The sequence below is a fragment of the Lampetra fluviatilis genome, chromosome 2 (genome assembly GCF_964198595.1).
Source record: "Lampetra fluviatilis chromosome 2, kcLamFluv1.1, whole genome shotgun sequence".
Taxonomy (NCBI): Eukaryota; Metazoa; Chordata; class Hyperoartia; order Petromyzontiformes; family Petromyzontidae; genus Lampetra; species Lampetra fluviatilis.
In genome coordinates this window covers 11,074,881-11,093,396 of record NC_136276.1, presented here as the reverse complement: position 1 = coordinate 11,093,396, position 18,516 = coordinate 11,074,881, and positions in this window count along the sequence as shown.

The window sequence follows — 18,516 nt, the reverse complement described above, 5'->3', positions numbered from 1 at the left end:
GCCGCGCCGCGTCTCGCCATTAACACGTGCCGGGAAAAGGGGAAGGGAGACAAAGGCGTACGCAATGCTCCAAAAATACCAATGCACAAAGCAACCCATCCTTAAACTTGCATCCCTTCATACCTGATGCATCACTCACAGAAGTGTGCGGCTCTTAATATTCAGATGAAGGCTTTGGATAAAGGGAAATTTTGGTGCCTGCCATCCATCATTCTATCACCTGCTCTAACCTCTGTCATAAGGCGCCCCAGTAACACCGCTTAGAGGCAAGGCAGGGTTGGGGGAGGTGAGCATGCTGTGGAGTAAAAAGGGAGATAGACTGATGGCGTGCATGGTAATGTAAAGTTTGTAATCACGCTGAAATAAGCTGCTGAGCAAGCCCTCGGGAAATAAATGAAAATAAACCCAAAGTGTGCCGCTGGCATTACATCCGTTCGCTTATGTAAACTGGGGGGGGGGGAGGGGGAGGGATGCACGGTCATCGAATGCACATTCTGTATTTTATAGGTGTATTCAAAAACGTTTTGTTATTTAAGCCTGTGCTAAAAAAATGCCCCTTTCAAAGAGAGCACTTCACTGCTCGTTACCAAACGCATTGAGCAACAAAGCCACGTTCGCTGCCGGGAATAGAACAGCTGACAGGAAAAGGACGGACAACTGGTACATCTAGGTCAGAGAATAGTGAGTGCTGCTCAGTGTTATGAAATCTCTGTCTGTGTAGTTTTAATTAAGCTAGTAGCAGGACTCCCGATCTTTACACCACGTTGTGTTTGTACCCACCAGGAGGATGAGGAGACTTGGTGGTAATGCGTGGTCTCCAATATCGTGACATTTTGGGGGACCATGAGGCTTACTTCACTTCTCCAATATCGTCTTGTGTTGGCGCGTGCAACTTGAGCATTTCTTGCGTATGATTTATCGGTGTGAGTTGTTACACGACATTGCCAGATTACACTTGCACATTGCTGCATGTATACAATGGGGGGGGGGGGATAACAATAAGCCCCACTGAGTTTTCATGACTATTTTGCATCGGGATGTTTGGGTAATGCCATAAATGCGTGTTTGATATCATGCGGGAGCAAACCTGGATATTACTAAGGGATGACATTCAACGCCGAATTATCCTGGCAACCTTGCAGTTCCCCTTCTCACAACACTTGGCAAGCCCTGGTGGTCATTCATCCAAGTGCTCACCAGACTTGATCCTCCCAAGTCTCCGAGATTCAACGGGATTGGCTGCATCAACGGTGATTTTGATGTAGGCAAAATGTGAAAACTTTCGTCACAATAAATCCAGATTCCTGCACACTTTACCACAACGTATTTGTTTACCCAGCGACGTCTCGCTGAGTCTCTTTGAGGGGGACTGGCTTTGGGATGTTTTGGCCAGTTCTGTTTTGATTACTTTACTTTGCGAACAAAATTGGAGTGCCTGAAGAAAACCCGCAAATATGAGAAAATATCACTGAAACTTGTCACGGACAGGCCAGTAACCCTATTAGCTGTATTGCTGCCTCCTTAAAAACTTTGAGAATCACAGGAGAAACATTGCAAGCCTCTCTACGGGGCTGCCATGTTTTTTTCTTATAACTTGCAGATGCATCTGTTGAATCATGTAATTAAATTAGTATTACTGTATTTGTGATACTGTGATGTTTAAACGTGTTTTTTTTTATCAATAGTTTCATGGAGTGGCTGTTTTTTCCCCCCACGAAGTTAAATTTGTTAAATATGCAGTTGAATTAATTACTGAAATGGAAAAGTTAACTTGAGGAGTTAAAATTGCAATCTATAGACACAACATGGATGTATAGCATGGGTTGCTTCACACTCAGACAGGGCTCAACTTATGGTGGTTGCCATAACAAGAAAGAGGCAGTGCATAACCCCACCCCACCCCCAAATTTCAGATTTGAATGGAGAGACAACACCGGTATTTGTAGAGCCTGTGAAGCCTGTGAGCAGTTGGGGTGCTGTCTGTCACGGCCGCTATTTAAAGAGAGAGGGCAGGGTTAGAGGTATAGACACCAAGGGGTTACATACTTGTTGCGTTTTCAGGAAGATAAATTAGCTGTGATTATAAATCATTACCTTTTTAACCATTGGAGAAGAGGAAAAGGGGGAATTCAACTGGGGAACTAAATTGTCAGCGTACACATGCGTTCCACCGCAATTGTCCCTGCAAGGTCATGTAAAAAACCACACCGTGCTGATCCAGTAAATTGTAAAGACGTGGGTTGAGGTTCAATTCAAAAGTAAATTATTTTTATATCTCGCTTCTGTTGCCATCTTATTTTATTTTTTCCTTCTGTGGATTAGTCTCGTCTGTAAAGTATTGTCCACTCTGTTAGCATTTTTAGGACAGCATTTAATTTGTGTCACATTAAAATTGGTTCTCTGGCAGGATTCGATGCATGCGTAGTGTTAATGATTCAGAGACAGAGTTTCGAGGAGGCACTTTCTTTATGAACAACTTTCACGGTCTCGTCCACACACTCTCCACAGTAGCTCAACCTAGCCTGTACATTACACTCGCCGTCTAACACTGACGGCGCTGACTGAGATAGCCAACTACTATCTTGTAGCGCAATATCTAGCGGAGACGTTTAGCGACGACGGCGACGAGACAACAGCAACGATGAGTCCACTTCAGAAACCGCAGGCCTCGAGCCCCCGCTCTCAGCTCCTTTTATGCTCGCAGCGCGGCCTGGCCCCGCCCTGACCGCGCCTCCCTTCTCGAACCCGCTAGCAGGTTCCAGGGGTCTCCAGACGGGGTCCTCCGTGACCCTTGTCCCAGTTCCTCCTCTCTGCCCACACACCGTGCACACCCTCACCGGCGTGTGTGCTGTCTGTCCACCACAGTTGCCGCTGCGGTCCACCAGCCGGCGCTATTACACTACACATGTATCATACGCTTAAGATGGGTCAGTGCATTGTTCAATGCGTAATATATTTCACGTGAGATTTTTTTAAAAAGACAATCGGTATATTTACTTTTGTTTCGTAACCTTCTGTGTGGCTTCTAAATGACCAATGTTCTGCGTTGCAAGTATGCACACTGTCATGGAAGTGCATTGCAGAATTTGCAAAGTATAGGGACACAGCATACAACGATGCATGATTCATTGATTAAAATCCATTCTGATGCTCACGAAATATTGCGTAAAATGGTGTTTATAAGAAGAAATTGTTAATTATAAATACTAATTGTATGCAAATTACATGTTAATGTAACAATCATGACTACTCCGTTCGCAAAACCGTTCAAATGAAACGGAAAATAGAAAAACAATACAAATGAGATGGCAAAAGCGGGAGGAAAGTGAAAACAGTCCCAAATCCAATTGTGACCCCCTAATCGTGACAATTGGTAGAATCGCAGGGTGGATGAATCTGTATAGGGTGATTTGTGGGGACAGCACGAGAGGAGGAACGGGTGCAGGCTGCCACTTCACAGGTACTGGCCCGGTACAGAGTTGCAGAGTAAGTGGTTGAGCAAATATCTTGGTCCATGTGGTCAATTGTAAACGATGTGAGTGGAATTGGCAGCACGTGGATAGAGAGCGAATGTGTGTTTGTGCGTGTGGCGAGGATGAGTGCCTCGTGAGGATGTAAACACAGCCGAGGTCTTCTTAAACTTTGAACAATTTTTACTGCAAAAATTCTGCCGAAGTTGGACTCCAGTCGTCATATCTGTGGCGGAGCAACTCCTGCCTTCGTCGCTGTACCCTGACCGAGCGTAATGCAGTAATGTTGATTGATCCAGCACTCGCTGATTCACTCAACAGTTGTTCGCTCACCGTTGATCAATTGTATCTTTATCAACTCTTCTATTGCTACCACCATGGTTACTGTTTCTGTGTACTTAACTCATTGACTCCTCAACCCATGTTGAGGACTCTCTGTCTTCCAGACTTTTTATTTCGCACTTACGATTAGCACGGTGGGCTATGTGCGGTGCGAAAGAAGTTCAACAATCACACATTGTTTGATCTCATGCACACTGTGTTCACCCAGCACACTGCCGGTCAATACAATTTTCTCTGCATCTTACCTTGCACAACTCGATTTCGAAATTCCCTCCTGTCATCTCTTTTCTCAAGCTCTTAAAGTAACCATGCTCAATTCAATAAATGTATTAAACGCTTTCCTATTACACCTTCAATGGCGCTGCGTGTGGCGAGTCACTTGGTGTTTAGGATCTTTGGGCCTGCTGTGCTCGTGATATATTATAAACGGTGCATTCACATAAAATTAGACAGTTAGACTATTTATCAGCAACGCATATTCTGTTTCAGTGTCTAGTACACAATCATCATCCTGTACAGCAAGCATACATCCACACACACACACCACACACAAAGGAGCACACGGCAGTGATGTAATGCACGAAGCTTTTGCATTGGGCTCTCAGCTCGACTCCATGAAGCCACTGGGCAATGATTACTTTACATCTGCCTTGTTTCAAACAGGTTTTTTCTTTCAGAAATGTTCCTTGCTGCACCGTACACGAAGCGACTGAATATCAACTGCGCCTCTCTGCTCGGCACCCTGCAATGAAGAGTGAAGGCAAATCCCTTGTCGGGTATGGGTTGCTCTGGCTGCCTCGGTAAGTGATTTATCACGTCAGGCATCAGGGCTTGTAACCTGTGTTCGTGGCCGGGCCTGTGAGCTTGGCAGCACAGAAGAGGGATTTACGTGTAGTCAACGTCTTGTCTCGACCAGTGTTCGCCCGATGAAAATAGAATAATCGGACGAAAATTGACCAACCACATAATAACACGTGCGCAGCCAACGCCCACTTAAATTCGACTGCAACGGAGTCAACATTTACGCGATATATACTTCGTTCCACGGCCAGGCCTTTTTAAAAGGCTATTAATTAGTGCTTCAAAAGTGTCTCGGTGTGGGGAAAACTCAGCGATGCCTCATCAACTTAACGACGCTTGCAGAAGGCGTTCAGAAAGCGTGGGCAAAAAATTCAGAAGTGTGCCTGGAAATGGCCCTGTATTTTCGGTGCCTCCTCGGCGAAGTAGATTGAACGTCCCCAAGGCAATGATAATAGTTAAGCGTGGGAGGGGGACTCTGCGCGGTTGATGTGGGGTTAAACAGCAGCATGAGTCCCTGCACGGCCGCGGAGGGAAGGAGGAGAGGGGGGTGCAGAGGGTGGCGCAAGCGAGGGGAGGCGTGCGGCCAGCCACCTTCATTATTGCCCTGTCCGTCAGCATGAGGCTCACTGTCAGGCCGTGTCCCCGGGGGTCCCGGCTGTCTGTCCCACGTCATGAGTGGGAGAGACAGCCGCCGTCAGGAAGATCTATGACGGTGTCACGGCTTGGGGCAGCAGTGCCGTCCGCTTCAGGGGGTGGGGAGCGTCGAGGGTCATTGTGGGTGGTGGTGGGGCGGGGGGGGTGATCGGGGGGGACCCAGGGAAAAGGAGACAGGGAGGAGGGTTGGCTCCTGGTGCTACACAGAGAGGGAGGAAGGGAGAGGCAGCGAGAGAGAGAGAGAGGGGGGAGGTAAGCGGACAATGGGATCCAGGTGAGAGCAGAAATTTTGGGAGGCAAACAACAATGACTGAAGGAGGGGATCTGACGGACAAAAGGGAAGGGCTGCTGGGAATTCGATTCGATCAGCTGTGCTGGCAAGGACCGTGGCAGTGGTGGACTTGCAAATGAGAAGGTTACAAGTTCACATCCAGATCGTGGGGTCGATTCGGCACCATTATTCTCAATGGTCAATGAAATATGTACCTTTGTGAGATGTCAACAATTGTCATGTGGAGAGGACTGAATCTTGTCTTGGGAAATTGGACTTTCCACCATTGGTTGAAGGATGTCTGGAGAGATGAGCACTGCCCATAGCTCATTATAAGGCAGGGATGCACTTTATAATATTCAGTCCCATTACCCAGGAAAGCCTCACCAAGTCTTCATACATATATTTTTTGCAGGAGGGTCTTGCAATGGATATTTGGGCACTCCTTTAATTATTGAATGCTTAGTATGGGAAAGAAAAGTGTGGTATCTTGTGTAAACTCACACATATAAGGGGCGGGGGTTTCACTCAAAGCTTTACATTGTATAGATTAAATAATCCATTGCTGTTCTGCTTCTGTCTTCTGGCTACCTCAATGAATGTGGTTTGATAAATGTGAATACGCTTTTTGACGAGACAAAAAAAACCTTTCCCGGAACGGGGAAATGTGGCTGTAATGGAAGCACATTATGTTGAGGAAATGTGAATTTGCGAATTAACTAAAAACTCTCGTTACTTATCCCACTCGGCTCATCTTCACGGAACCTCCACTGCAGTGACCAAGGCTCGCTCCGTGTGAGGTCGCTCATTTTCCTCTGCTGCTCTAGAGGTCTGAAAATTCCTTCTCCAAGCCGTCCACGCTCTCGACTCCCTGGCCCTGAACATCATGATCTTCAACTTTTTTGCCTTAACTGAGTCTTTGCATAAAAAAAAATCAGCCTCCTTTTAACCATGATGTCCAGCATCTTGAGATGTATTTATTTTGTAATAGTGATCTTTGGAATTGGTTAAATATACATTCTAAAATGTGTTTTATTCCTCAAAATGTTAGGGTAATATTATGCATATGATACACAATAAATCAAAAATGATTCCTTCGTCATGACTTGGCAAGGGAAGGAGGCGATGGTACATAGAAGTGGGATTAAACATCGGGATGCAGTCGTGCCAGTGCTTACTCACGCTGCTGCTGGCAGTAGGGCTTCTACTAGAGAGAGTTCTAGCGCACCTCTTCACCACTGGCCATATGGAAGTACCCACACTTTACCCCACCAAGTGCAGCCTGCCATTCAGCCGTGGTGTACACAGTTATGCTGCTGGGTGGACAGAGCTTTTGATCTTTAACAAAAACTTGTCCCATTAAACTCAACCAAACAATTGTTTTTATTGTACCAGGTAAGGCCCACTCAGCCATATAACTCTTTTTTCAGCAGCAGCCTGGCCACAGATGATAGCTCAACGTGGACATATCTCGCAGTCAAATACTCAAAATGCATGTTTATAAATGTTGAGGGGAAAAAAACGAAGACCAGGAAAAAAAATCCACGCGACTACGGGGAGAACATGCAAACTCCAAATATGCAGGTGTCAGGATCGAGATTGAACCCATAACCTCCTGTATACCTGGCGAGGTATTTAACATCTCAACACCGTGGCAAAATGTTAACTACCTGTTTAAACTGCCAGATCGGAAGATAAAACCCAGTGTGTTAGCCATTACGCCATGGCCGCATATCTATCCTATCTACACAAACATGCACAATAAATCCGGACTAAAATCATTCTACACCAATTGTCAAAATTGGAACGCGGGCGTTAATTCCACAGACGTGAGTGCCGTGCATAGGTGCGTGAAAGTGAAGAAGAAAAAAACCCACAAGAACCTGACGCAAGTTAGCGAAATAGGTTTATATTCCTGACATGTGCGTAAATAAGCTGTGAGGCTGCACCCCCCCCCAGCCCGCCCGCGTCTGGCCGGGCGCGCGAGCGCACGCGCCTCTTCTCACACTTGCCGCTGCAGAATATCGCAGGGTTCGTACTGTGGCAGCTGTTTCTGCAGCGATTCTCCCCCCCCCCCGCCTGTTATGCCGGGGGGTTAATTGCGGTGCTAACGCTTTTACTCAAATCAGCCCACCGGGGATTCCGTTCATTGCCAGCGCGGATGATTAAATACATAATTTGTCAAAATAAATAAGCGGCGTTACAGGGGCTGATGCTTGCTCCACATGGTGATGCCGGTTAGAAGGCTCTGTTGGCCCTATCTGCGCAATGAGAAATCCTCTTAGGCAACGGATACTATTTTATTTAACACAGCAAGCCTTATCATGTCGGTTGATGGGTTCTTTGCCGGAGTTGTGCCAATTGTGGCATGAATTGACAATATGGCAATCTTTGTTTTCATTCGAAAAGTACACATTGCAATATTGTAACGGCAGTTAAAAATTGTAATTAAGTAAAGAATATGAGGAGGATGTTATTTTCAGGCATCAGTGTTCATAAACTGTTTTGACTTCTCTGTGTTGCCAACAGCAGATGTTTACACAGCAGCAGCAGCGGCTATTGAACATGCGGTAAAAATGTCCAAATTTACTCAATTGGGCAAGGAATAAGAAATGATTGTCCAACGCAAAGCGAACTATCGATGCCCAAATGTGATGCCCTCCGATTACTTTCGCAGCTCATTGTCGGAATCGTGCGACGAAAGGGGCCCTGGAAGGGGCCTGCCGTGATTGTGACGAAGCCCCTTGCATCTCGCCGGGCGGTGCCCGAACTGTGGGATCAATTGAATGCAAGTCGAACTTCTTTCGCGCCGTACGTAGGCAACCACGCTCAGCATGATTGCACACAACCGGGCCTCGTTAATTGGCATCTCTTTTTATGATTTATTTACACGCTTTTTATGAACTCACTCTGTCTGTTGTATCCTCAAATCTTGTAACTCAAATTTTTACCCACTTCCCAATGTGGTATCGATTGCAAACTTGGTATACTTATGTCATACTGATGATAATACTATATTATATAATAAAAAAAAAAATCTATATTTTTAAACATTATTTTAAACATGTTATGTTTCGGCTTGGGTCTAATTGTCCACGCTCAACTGACGTTGGCTGTAAATCACCACGGCCACTTACGTTATGGCAAGCGTCTGGGCCACTTCCTGGAGTCGTGGAGTTATTCCATTACTAGTACGGTACATTTCATTAAAGCGTGTTTTTTTTAAAGTTTGTTTTTAATATAATTTTTTGTGTTTAGTCAACATCGGCGACTTTCGGCAGTGAAATGCACGGAATATAAGTTGCATTGTTTAAACTTTCGGCATATTAAGTTACAGTTGTCCTTGCGCATGTTACATTTTAATGTATACATTTTATATGTATTGTGATCTATTGTAGTTTCATCATTATCATGAGCTGTGGGCTTGCCATTGCATCAGATGTCCTTGTAAAAGTCTGTATCATTACAACTTTCCGCCCTGGGGCAGGTTGCTACTCACATTCGCCATTAGCTTTAGCCACAGATTACACCGCGTGTCATACAACTCCATTCCACGGAGTGCTCGCTCTCACGCAGTGCCGACTAGAAGACCCATGTCGTAGTGTGCGAGCATGATGCCAGACACAACACCCGACACTCGACGCGATATTATGTTCCCGGGCCAATTGGCAAGTGGAGTCCTCTGTACCCGAGTACAGCTGCGCTACAGCAAACGGCGATGACAATTGGAGCAATGGCTGGTGGGTGATTTTAAGGCGGAAATTAAGCTGCGTGTCTGGTAACGCACCGTTCAAGTGGTGGTGCCATCCCAGAGTCACGGCTTCAGTGCCCTGTAGCATATTTCCTGGCTAAATCTTGCAGTGTTATTTTCCCCTTTGCCAATGTCACAATTTTCCTTTAAACCCTTGACAGGGAGAAAAGGCAACCTTTGCTGAAACGTGGCTGTGAATGATATTAAAGGGATGCTCATAAATGTGTTTATTTCGTGAAATAAAACAGGCAATAAGAACATTGGTCGATAAGTGGAGAGTAGAGTGTTAAGATTGTACAGAATAAACAAGAAACATTCCTTTGCAGTCTTGAAGCGGGTTATTTATTTTATCCAACTGAAAGTACAGTATGTCAAGGGTTAATCTTTTCTTCAAGACGCATCTCTGCATCGCAAAGTGGGTGACCGCTGAGTTTACCTGTTATCTGGAAATCGACACAATATTGTTTCTGATGGAATTACATTTCCACGTATATTTATACTGTATAGACATCTTTTAGTAGACTCTTCCACTTTACTAAACGCCACACAAACGCCGACAGGATTGAGTGTCTCCATTTACGCACACAACGCTCTATAATTATCACAATTAGATGCATGAAGAGAATACCTTTGACAACCGAGGGATGTATTGTCATTAAAACATAGTATCACGCACACGATGGTTTCAATTGGAGTTCTGTATAATATTCAATGACCGTATTTGTAACGATCAGACGGGACTTTATCATGCAAGTTAACTTGACAGAAACACTGAGGAACATTTGATAACCACACGTTGTACATACTGACAGACAAAATTTTCGTGCGCAATAATGGGCATATTTTTTTTATAAATGTATAATACTTACATCATCAGTCAGCCATGATCAATCCACTGTTGGATGAAGCGGACTCACCACCGCCACCTCTCATGATCCAATTCACGTTGCACGTGGATTGTTACGTAACAATCCACGTTGCACACGAGCTGATTTAATAGATCCAACTCATCGATGAGCGTGCTGCCACTCTCCCATTCCCCTTGACCATCGGTCATTATCTCTGCCAGTGACTGGTGATGCCCAAACCCACTTACTTTCCCTAAGCGTTGGTGTTGTGCATTTAACTTGCGTATGTCCTCTAACCCAGCGGTCCCAAACCTTTTTGGCACCAGGGACCGGTTTCGTGGAAGACAATTTTTTCACGGACTGGGGGGAGGGGGGGGCTTCATCATTGGCTCTTTCCCCATTTTCAAAGAAGCTCTCCAGCGACGTTTGTTTTTTACTCATTGTGGCTACTAGGGGTTAGCAGCTTGTGGGCTTACCAACACTGTGACAAGTGCGCAGTGCGGGAAAGAGGCGCGGACGGAAGTGGTCAATAATAAAACGATGGGGGCGGGTTCCACGCGCGGACTTACCGCTCTCACCTCCTGCTGCTGTGCGGACCGGTTCCTAACAGGCCGCGGTCACCAGTACCGGTCCGCGGCCCGGGGGTTGGGGTCCCCTGCTCTAATCCACACGCTACTCTTTCTGGCACGAGTAATTCCAAGCCTGCATTCCTTTACGCTTCATTGCACTTGTTTTTATGTTAGTTCTTAATTGCCTCATTCATGTCCATGTTTATGATTCATATACATCATAGCAGGTAGTACATTTCGATTTAAAGCTTTCGTGACTGCAGGGATTCATGTTCTTGGTTCTTTCGGTAAAGTCACGTAGAAGGGAAGTAATAAAATAATAAAAATATTATGTTTTATTTTTATTATTTTATTACTTCCCTTCTACGTGACTTTACCGAAAGAACCAAGAAGACAGGTAGTACATGTTGATTATTCGCTTTATTCTCTAGGCAGATTGGTGTGTTGCTTTTCATCATCAAGCTCAGCTTTCCCAAAGCACTCCAATCTGCTCTCGTCCACGTCTCTCTTTCAGTCTTGATTCAAGTCCGCATTTAATTGCTGTCCCAGGTACTGTACACATACTCTGCTCTGTTTTCCAGTTGTTTAGCGAACTTTTTATGCACCACCTTTGGCTCGCTCGTATTTATCCTGGGCCCAACTTTATAACCCTCTTTGTTATCAATTATACTGGTAGGAACCTCCTGGTTACACCAGCCCACAGGGGATTATTGTGTTCGTCCGTCGTGCATCCAAAAATGGGAGGGGTGGGGCTGGGTGGAGAGGGGAGGGTGGGGAGGGGCTGGGTGGGGAGGGTGGGGAGGGGCTTGGTGGGGACGATGGGGAGGGGCTGGGTGGGGAGTGTGGGACTGGGTGGGGGGTGGGAGGGATGAGGCTGGGTGGGGAGGGGCTGGTCACCCCGTGGTACCCTTATAAAACTCAACGTTTAACCTACTCACGCCGGCTTGTGCCCGCCCTCACAGTCGGGCATATTTGCGGAATAGACCACGCCGCCGTTGACCCTGGCCATTGACCGAGCAACCCAACGTTCCTACCAGCTCCCTCCGCAGGAATGTGTTTATCAATTAACCATTTCAGATTTTCTGATGACAAAGTCATTATCATGTCCAATGAGAATGAATTTCAGGAAATGCCGGCTTAAGGACATGTCGAGGAACGTAACGCACCATTAACGCTGATGATGTCCCCACCGTCACCGTCTCCGTCACATGTTCGTAACGTTGGTCTGTGCTTCTTTTGTCACGGCTCACACCGGGCTATAATATTTCAGCAATGTGTGCACAGTGACTTGCACAATGCCCCTATTGTATTGGCCTCTCTGTCAAATTTGTTGAAACTGTTTCCACTCACAGTGAGAACCTTTACCTTGCCTTTGATGTCGATTGGACGACACGATCTTGCGCGACTTTGACACGTGATCCTTGAAAGCAAGTTAAGGAGAAGTTACTTTTGATATTCCTTTGTACCATAGGATCGTGAGACTCGCTATACACAGACCACACGAGCAGAGAAAATGGTGCCCAACAGAGCTGCACTCACGAGGAGGAAAAGCAGCGGCACAGTTGCCCCACCACGGAAGTGTTTAAAGGGCCTTTGTTCGTCAAAGACATGTTCAACGAATGTAAAATTATGAGACCTCCTTTACCAGTGGCAAAATATTGTAATAGGTTTTTACCCTTTCAACTGGTACAAAACTGACACCTTTATACAAGGCATCATGTTTGCAATAACCACAACACAAGCAGTCAAAATGCAAACAAAAAGAAACAACTCTGATGATGATAATGATATGCACTGTCCTTGAAGTTGATTGGTCCACACCCGAGCAAGCTTTTCTTAGAGCCTAGTCTCCATTGGTTATTGCAAACATGATGCCTTGTATAAAGGTGTCAGTTTTGTACCAGTTGAAAGGGTAAAAACCTATTACTATGAATGTAAAATTGTGAATACATATCGTTTATCATTCTTGATATTTAGTCCATTTGAGATACATTTATTTGGTACATCATGAAAACATATTTTATATGAAATAAATTTGCTTCCCAAATTGAGTGACTTTGTACAACATTGGAGAAACAATTGTAACCCCCCCCCCCTAAGGGTTGTAGTCGGGTGAGCCGCTCGTGCCCAATCTTCTAGGCTTACAGTAAATACCATAGAATCTTCCACAAATACCAGTGACCAAATGGGATGTCCATAAGACGGCAGGAAGGCCAGCTGATTGCATGCTATTCCTGCAGCGTATTATCAAGAAGGCTAAGGTGAAGACTCAAACTGGGTCACAGACCAGCAAACATAGCACTTGGAAGATCTCCAGAAACCTTTGGTCCACCCAGACACCATTTACCTGCCCTGCAGAAGGTGCACCTAAGCTGTAAAACCTATTTAGCTGCGTCTCCGATGTCTCTTTTGTTCCTTCAGAGTGCGGCTGAATGAAATGCAAATATCAACGCTATGTATTTTTTCTCTCTCTACAGTCATCATCGCTTTAGCGCGCTGAGAACCCCTCTGACCCTGGGGGCAGCTGTGCCAATTTATGCTCGTCCCAGCCCGGAGCCCGGGGAGCTCATCGGTGCCGACGGAGTTCCGTGACACGGGAGTTAGCCCCCTTCTGAGCCACATGGCCATTGTCTGTAAATCTCTCGCTGTGCCTACTCTGTGGGTTTCAAACGCACGGGAGCTGACGCCGTTTGGCGCTGCCGCTGCTGCTGCTGCCGCTGCTGCCGCCGCCGCTGCCGCCGCCGCTGCTGCTGCTGCATTGTTGTTTCTGGAGTTCGCCGGTGGCAACGCGAACCCCTGCGAGCGCGTGGCGGCTGGCGCGACGGATGGTGCAGAACACAACGCCCGTGCTCGCAGCCAGCTACTGCACGATTTGATCGCCTAATGTGCCGGTCCCAAAATGTCAGCCATTCCTCAACTGCCCTAGACTTAATAATGAAAAATAAATATGCGAAAACACACACCGTTTTATAAAAGGCCGTCAGAAAGGTTAAGGCACTGCCAACGGTTCATCTGCAAAATTGTGAACATGATTGTGCCTCCCATATTCTTCTCCCCCCTCCTCACCCCGCCCCCCCCCCCCCTCTTCAGTACATCGTTTATAAAATCCTCGTTATTATTCTAAACTTATCTATGGCTGCTAAGTGGTGTGCACAATCAGAGTTCAGCATTTATTACGCCGCGCTCATAAGTTGTCATCAACTGCTGTTTTTCCTATGCGTCCACCGCGGGCGGTAAAAACAAAGATATGCGGCTCTTAGTCAACTTTAAAATCATCACCTGCTACGAGAGGATGTGTAATTACGTTCCATATGTCCCTGAGCCAGATGTGCCTAATGAATATAAGAATAACTGCTGCAAGGTAAGAATGCACGGCATGTGCCTATTGTGCACAACCTCAACACGTTCCAAACGGAGCGACAATCAACTCCTGTAATAGGAGGGAGGTTTAATTACGGTTGCATTTAATCAAATCACATAATTTTTCTTTTACGAGTGGCGATGTTAAGTGCTCGCGATTATTATTTTGCACAGAAATGGCCTCCCTGCTATGAAAAGAACCGCAGTCACCTGCAGAAAATATTAAAAGAATGCATTTCTTTTTGCATTTATGATGCGGCAGTTACTCATGCTGGATTGCGGTGCACTCTTAAATGCCGCAAACGTAAAGAGAGCACCGCCCTTATACACATGATGCAGCACGCGGCAGATTCATCGCCCACGGCCGGCAGAACGCGCAGTAGATTCCACCGGGCACCAGCGGCTGACAAAGAAGCATGCGGTCGGGTAATAAATTAGCGATTCTAGCCCGTTCCCTGGAGCCCCCATTTAGGAGCCTACTGCAGGCAGGCGTTTAATGAAATGCCCCCATAAAGTGCGAGAGTTGGAATTAATTAGGTCCTTTTCATAAGGAGCGGCGATAGATTACCGCCATATTTAACTTGCTAATCCGGACGGCACTACATCACCGGGCCATGGAGAGGACCTGAGGGGGAGAGGAGGGTTTTCTCACTCACACCTGTGTGTGTGTGTGCGTGCTCTCGCAGGCTGAAGCGAATGATAAAATGTGAATTTACGGGCTAAGTCTGTGCTGCCCAAAGTGAGAGCGAAGTTTGGTGCTCCGACTTCTCATCCGTCACGCAGCGAGTGTTGAATTAATTGATGGAAAACAAAATGAAGGTCATTGACAAATAATATTATTATCATATAAGGCCAATGTTTCGTTCATGCTGTGCACTTGAAAATGTTCCACTATTTTTTTTTATCCCAATTTTTTTGAAAACTGGGTCAATGGATGATGTAAGAAAATACATTAAAATATGAGATATAAGTAATGACTTACGTGTAGGATCTGATACAAAGTTAAAATAATTATAACTTGTCTATCTATTGCTGAAGGCGTCCACATGCTTAGTCAACATACTTCACCATGCTGGTCAGTGCACGTTGGTGAACGAGGCAGCGCATGGCACGTTTAGACGCCACATGCTGCTGATGCCATCTGGGATTGAGAAGCGAACTCACGTCACCTAGTTTATAGTCCAGTGAGGTAACCACTCTGCCACCACTCCCAAGTAAAATATAGATATTAAAAAGAATACATTTTTATTAAAGTTCTAATGTAAAGTTATTACAGAGTAAAGCAACACCATCAAACCATGCGTAATTAAATCAGAATTTAAAACGAACAATTAGGTAAAAATAGAATGACACCATCACAACTCTACATTTCAGTAAGTCAGGGAAATGCTAACCTCCTAAAATATCGTGGGAAAAATGGATAATGTCCAATTACGTATTGATTTTAAGCCCACAGAATGCGATTACAACAACATGTGCTTTACGTCAAGTTTCAAATGTAATTTTAGCAAATATAATGGATTATTTGCAAGGGTACATTTTTAATACTCATAAGCGTTGGTGCCTAAAATAAAATGTAAAAAAATATTATAAAAAGGTTCGCAATGGTTTAAAGTAAAATTCATACACCACACGGGTAATTCTGTGCTTGGCTTGTGCCATGCAATTAATTCCATCCAATGGTGAGCAGCCCTCCCTGTGGAGATAACTAGATCGTACGGTGTCTCTTTAACGCAAAGCTCCTCGCTTAGAGCCAAGGCAAACAGGGTGACTAATGTTATCCAGCACAGATCAGCTTAAAGCTTAGTAGGAGTCATTCAAGCCTCAACCATTAATGTACACTGTCATAACATCACACGTATTCACAGCGTAAACATGGTATTTATGAGAGTAAATTTTCAGGCCATAAAGCCCTTGCGATTTCTTTCATTTTACAAAGTACAGACGCAGATTCAGCCTGAAACATTGTGGAAATTTGACGCGATAAAAATTTACCAATGTTTATGGATGCTGTAAAAATGTGCTCATGTGCAGGGGTCATTTTAGGAATATGCGCGCTATTGAGAGATTGATACATACTGTTGCGGTTTTAGTCGACAAAATCCATCTTGTACGAACTTGAACTCTACTTTACTACATGTACTTTAACGGCATCGCGAAGTGTGCGACCGCGTGTGATGTAATCGCATCGTTGGTTTTCACCGACTTGCGTCAGTGTGGGCAGCGAGAATTTCTGCACACTGACGGGGGCAAAGAGGGATAGCATTGGACAATCATAAAAAAAAGTCAGAGGCTGTCCATCGGCGGGCCGAAGCAGGGACAAAATTGCACACATATGGGGGCCTTGCTCACGGCGTGTAATACGCGTCTGCTAAACATACGCTTTGGGCAAGGAGAGAGGCGCCAGATGGCACCGCGCGGCGCTCGCAAACCAACATCGTTTAATTTCAGGCAGCGCTGGATAAACAGTGGAAAAGGTCTATTCCCAGTGCGCTCCTGGGACCCCAAACAGAAGAATATTGCTGTGGTTATTACTCAAATCTGGGCTGACATTTCATTACATCGCCCCATAATCCTGGATGCTACGTGCCACGTGATCTTGAAAGTGACCCGATCACATGATTGAGGCATGTGATGAGGCTCTTGTCATGTGTACATGCGGATGCGATGAGCAACCCCCAACCCACATGACCAAGTGTGTCCTGATAATTTGTGAAAGTTGGAACAAAAATGTGTTGGGAAAAGTAATGTGGCTCTATTTACAGCTTGCAATATACTCACATCGGCTGTAAAATTATGCGTTTTATTAAAAATGTTTCTAAAACTTCCCTCAATAAATATACCATTTAGTAATAATGTCTGAGGGTCTTATTAGATGCTCCGACTTGTGGACCCAACACATGCCAGAAATTATCCATGTAAAAAATAAGCAATCATTTTAAAATGAGTTCTGGCTTAAGTTACTTGCGATGATATGTGAACAAGCACTTTACAGGTGTTCAAGCTGTACAATGCACGAGTTAATCACTTGATTGGTGTTGAAAAAAGAAGGGGAATCTGCAATGCATGCAGGTAGCATCGTCCTTTTTGAGAGAGAAACATGGGAGTATGCATTGTGGGAATATAAAAATAACAAGTCTGTTTTAAGTACACACCGTAAACGATACCCAATCAGGGGCAGCAGAAGTTTAGAGATACAGAAAATGAGGAACCTTAAACGCAATACAGTGCCAATAAAAATAAACACAAATGCAGGATTTCCCACATGAGGCTGAAAAATAATAACATCTTAGATTACCATGATCTTAAAGAACATCATCTACTCACAGCATGATTTACGATTGTCAATATAATATTCAAGTACACACGCACGCGCTCTGGCAAATGGCCACAGATGAAATGTGTTTTGTATTTTTTTGCTCAGGTTTTCTGTTTGGTTATTTAATTACTTTCCACTGATAATTTTCATGCCCTGTTGATTCTTGAGGGGTCCCAACCCTGCAAATTAATGGGAGCGCTCCACATATAGATGTGTAATTGTGCCATTGATTTTATTGACTTAATCTATAGCGGCCTGAAATGGATGGTAATGAAACATATAATTGTAAACCTAATTCATCCTGTTGTTAACCAACACTGACACATTACTCAGGCAACTGTTAATCCGATGATTAAAAAGTCGTGTGTCAAGCTATAAGAGGCAAAATAAAATAGATTTGATGATTGAATAACTTTAGACCGGCGTCGATCCCAAGGGGAATAATGCACCACTTTACAATATATACATTGAGAAATGTTCAGCAAATTGTAACACGTACACATAAATATTATTCACCACAGACCGGCCTACATATTTTAAAATGGCTTGCTCTGTAAACAGCTTAGGATGGGACTTTTATTAAGTGGCTGTAAAATATGCTCACTTCATTGTGTGCCGTTCACTCGAAGCATACACACACTTGGGGTTGTGCTGGCTCTTCAATCTGTGTTTTGTTATTGTTAAGCAGTTCCAATAAAAAATGAAGTGGTGCATGTGCTACTGAGCTGCAGCAAGAGCAAACATATATTCATTCCAAAGACCACAGTCGCATAGGTAGAATTTGCATTGATTAAGAGTCTCAAAGCAACTGCATCTTAAGACGCTGCGCAAATTAGCAATTCAACTCAGTATTTATTTGTTCAACGGAAACTCCCGCTTAGCCAGTTAACCAGGTAGTTTGCCAGGGAGACCCATTGCGGATGGGCACAGAGCAACTGCAACAACACTCTCCTGGACATCTGTGAAAAAGAGCTTCATAGTTCATCGGATTCCTCCAGTCGAAATAAATATTCTGATTCTGAAAGTGATCTGTGCAGAGGGACAGGCAACATCAACACATTAAGCGTGGGAGATACAGGCAAAAATCACGGCAGAGAACAAACAAGAATAATATTTACTCTTTGCTTCTTT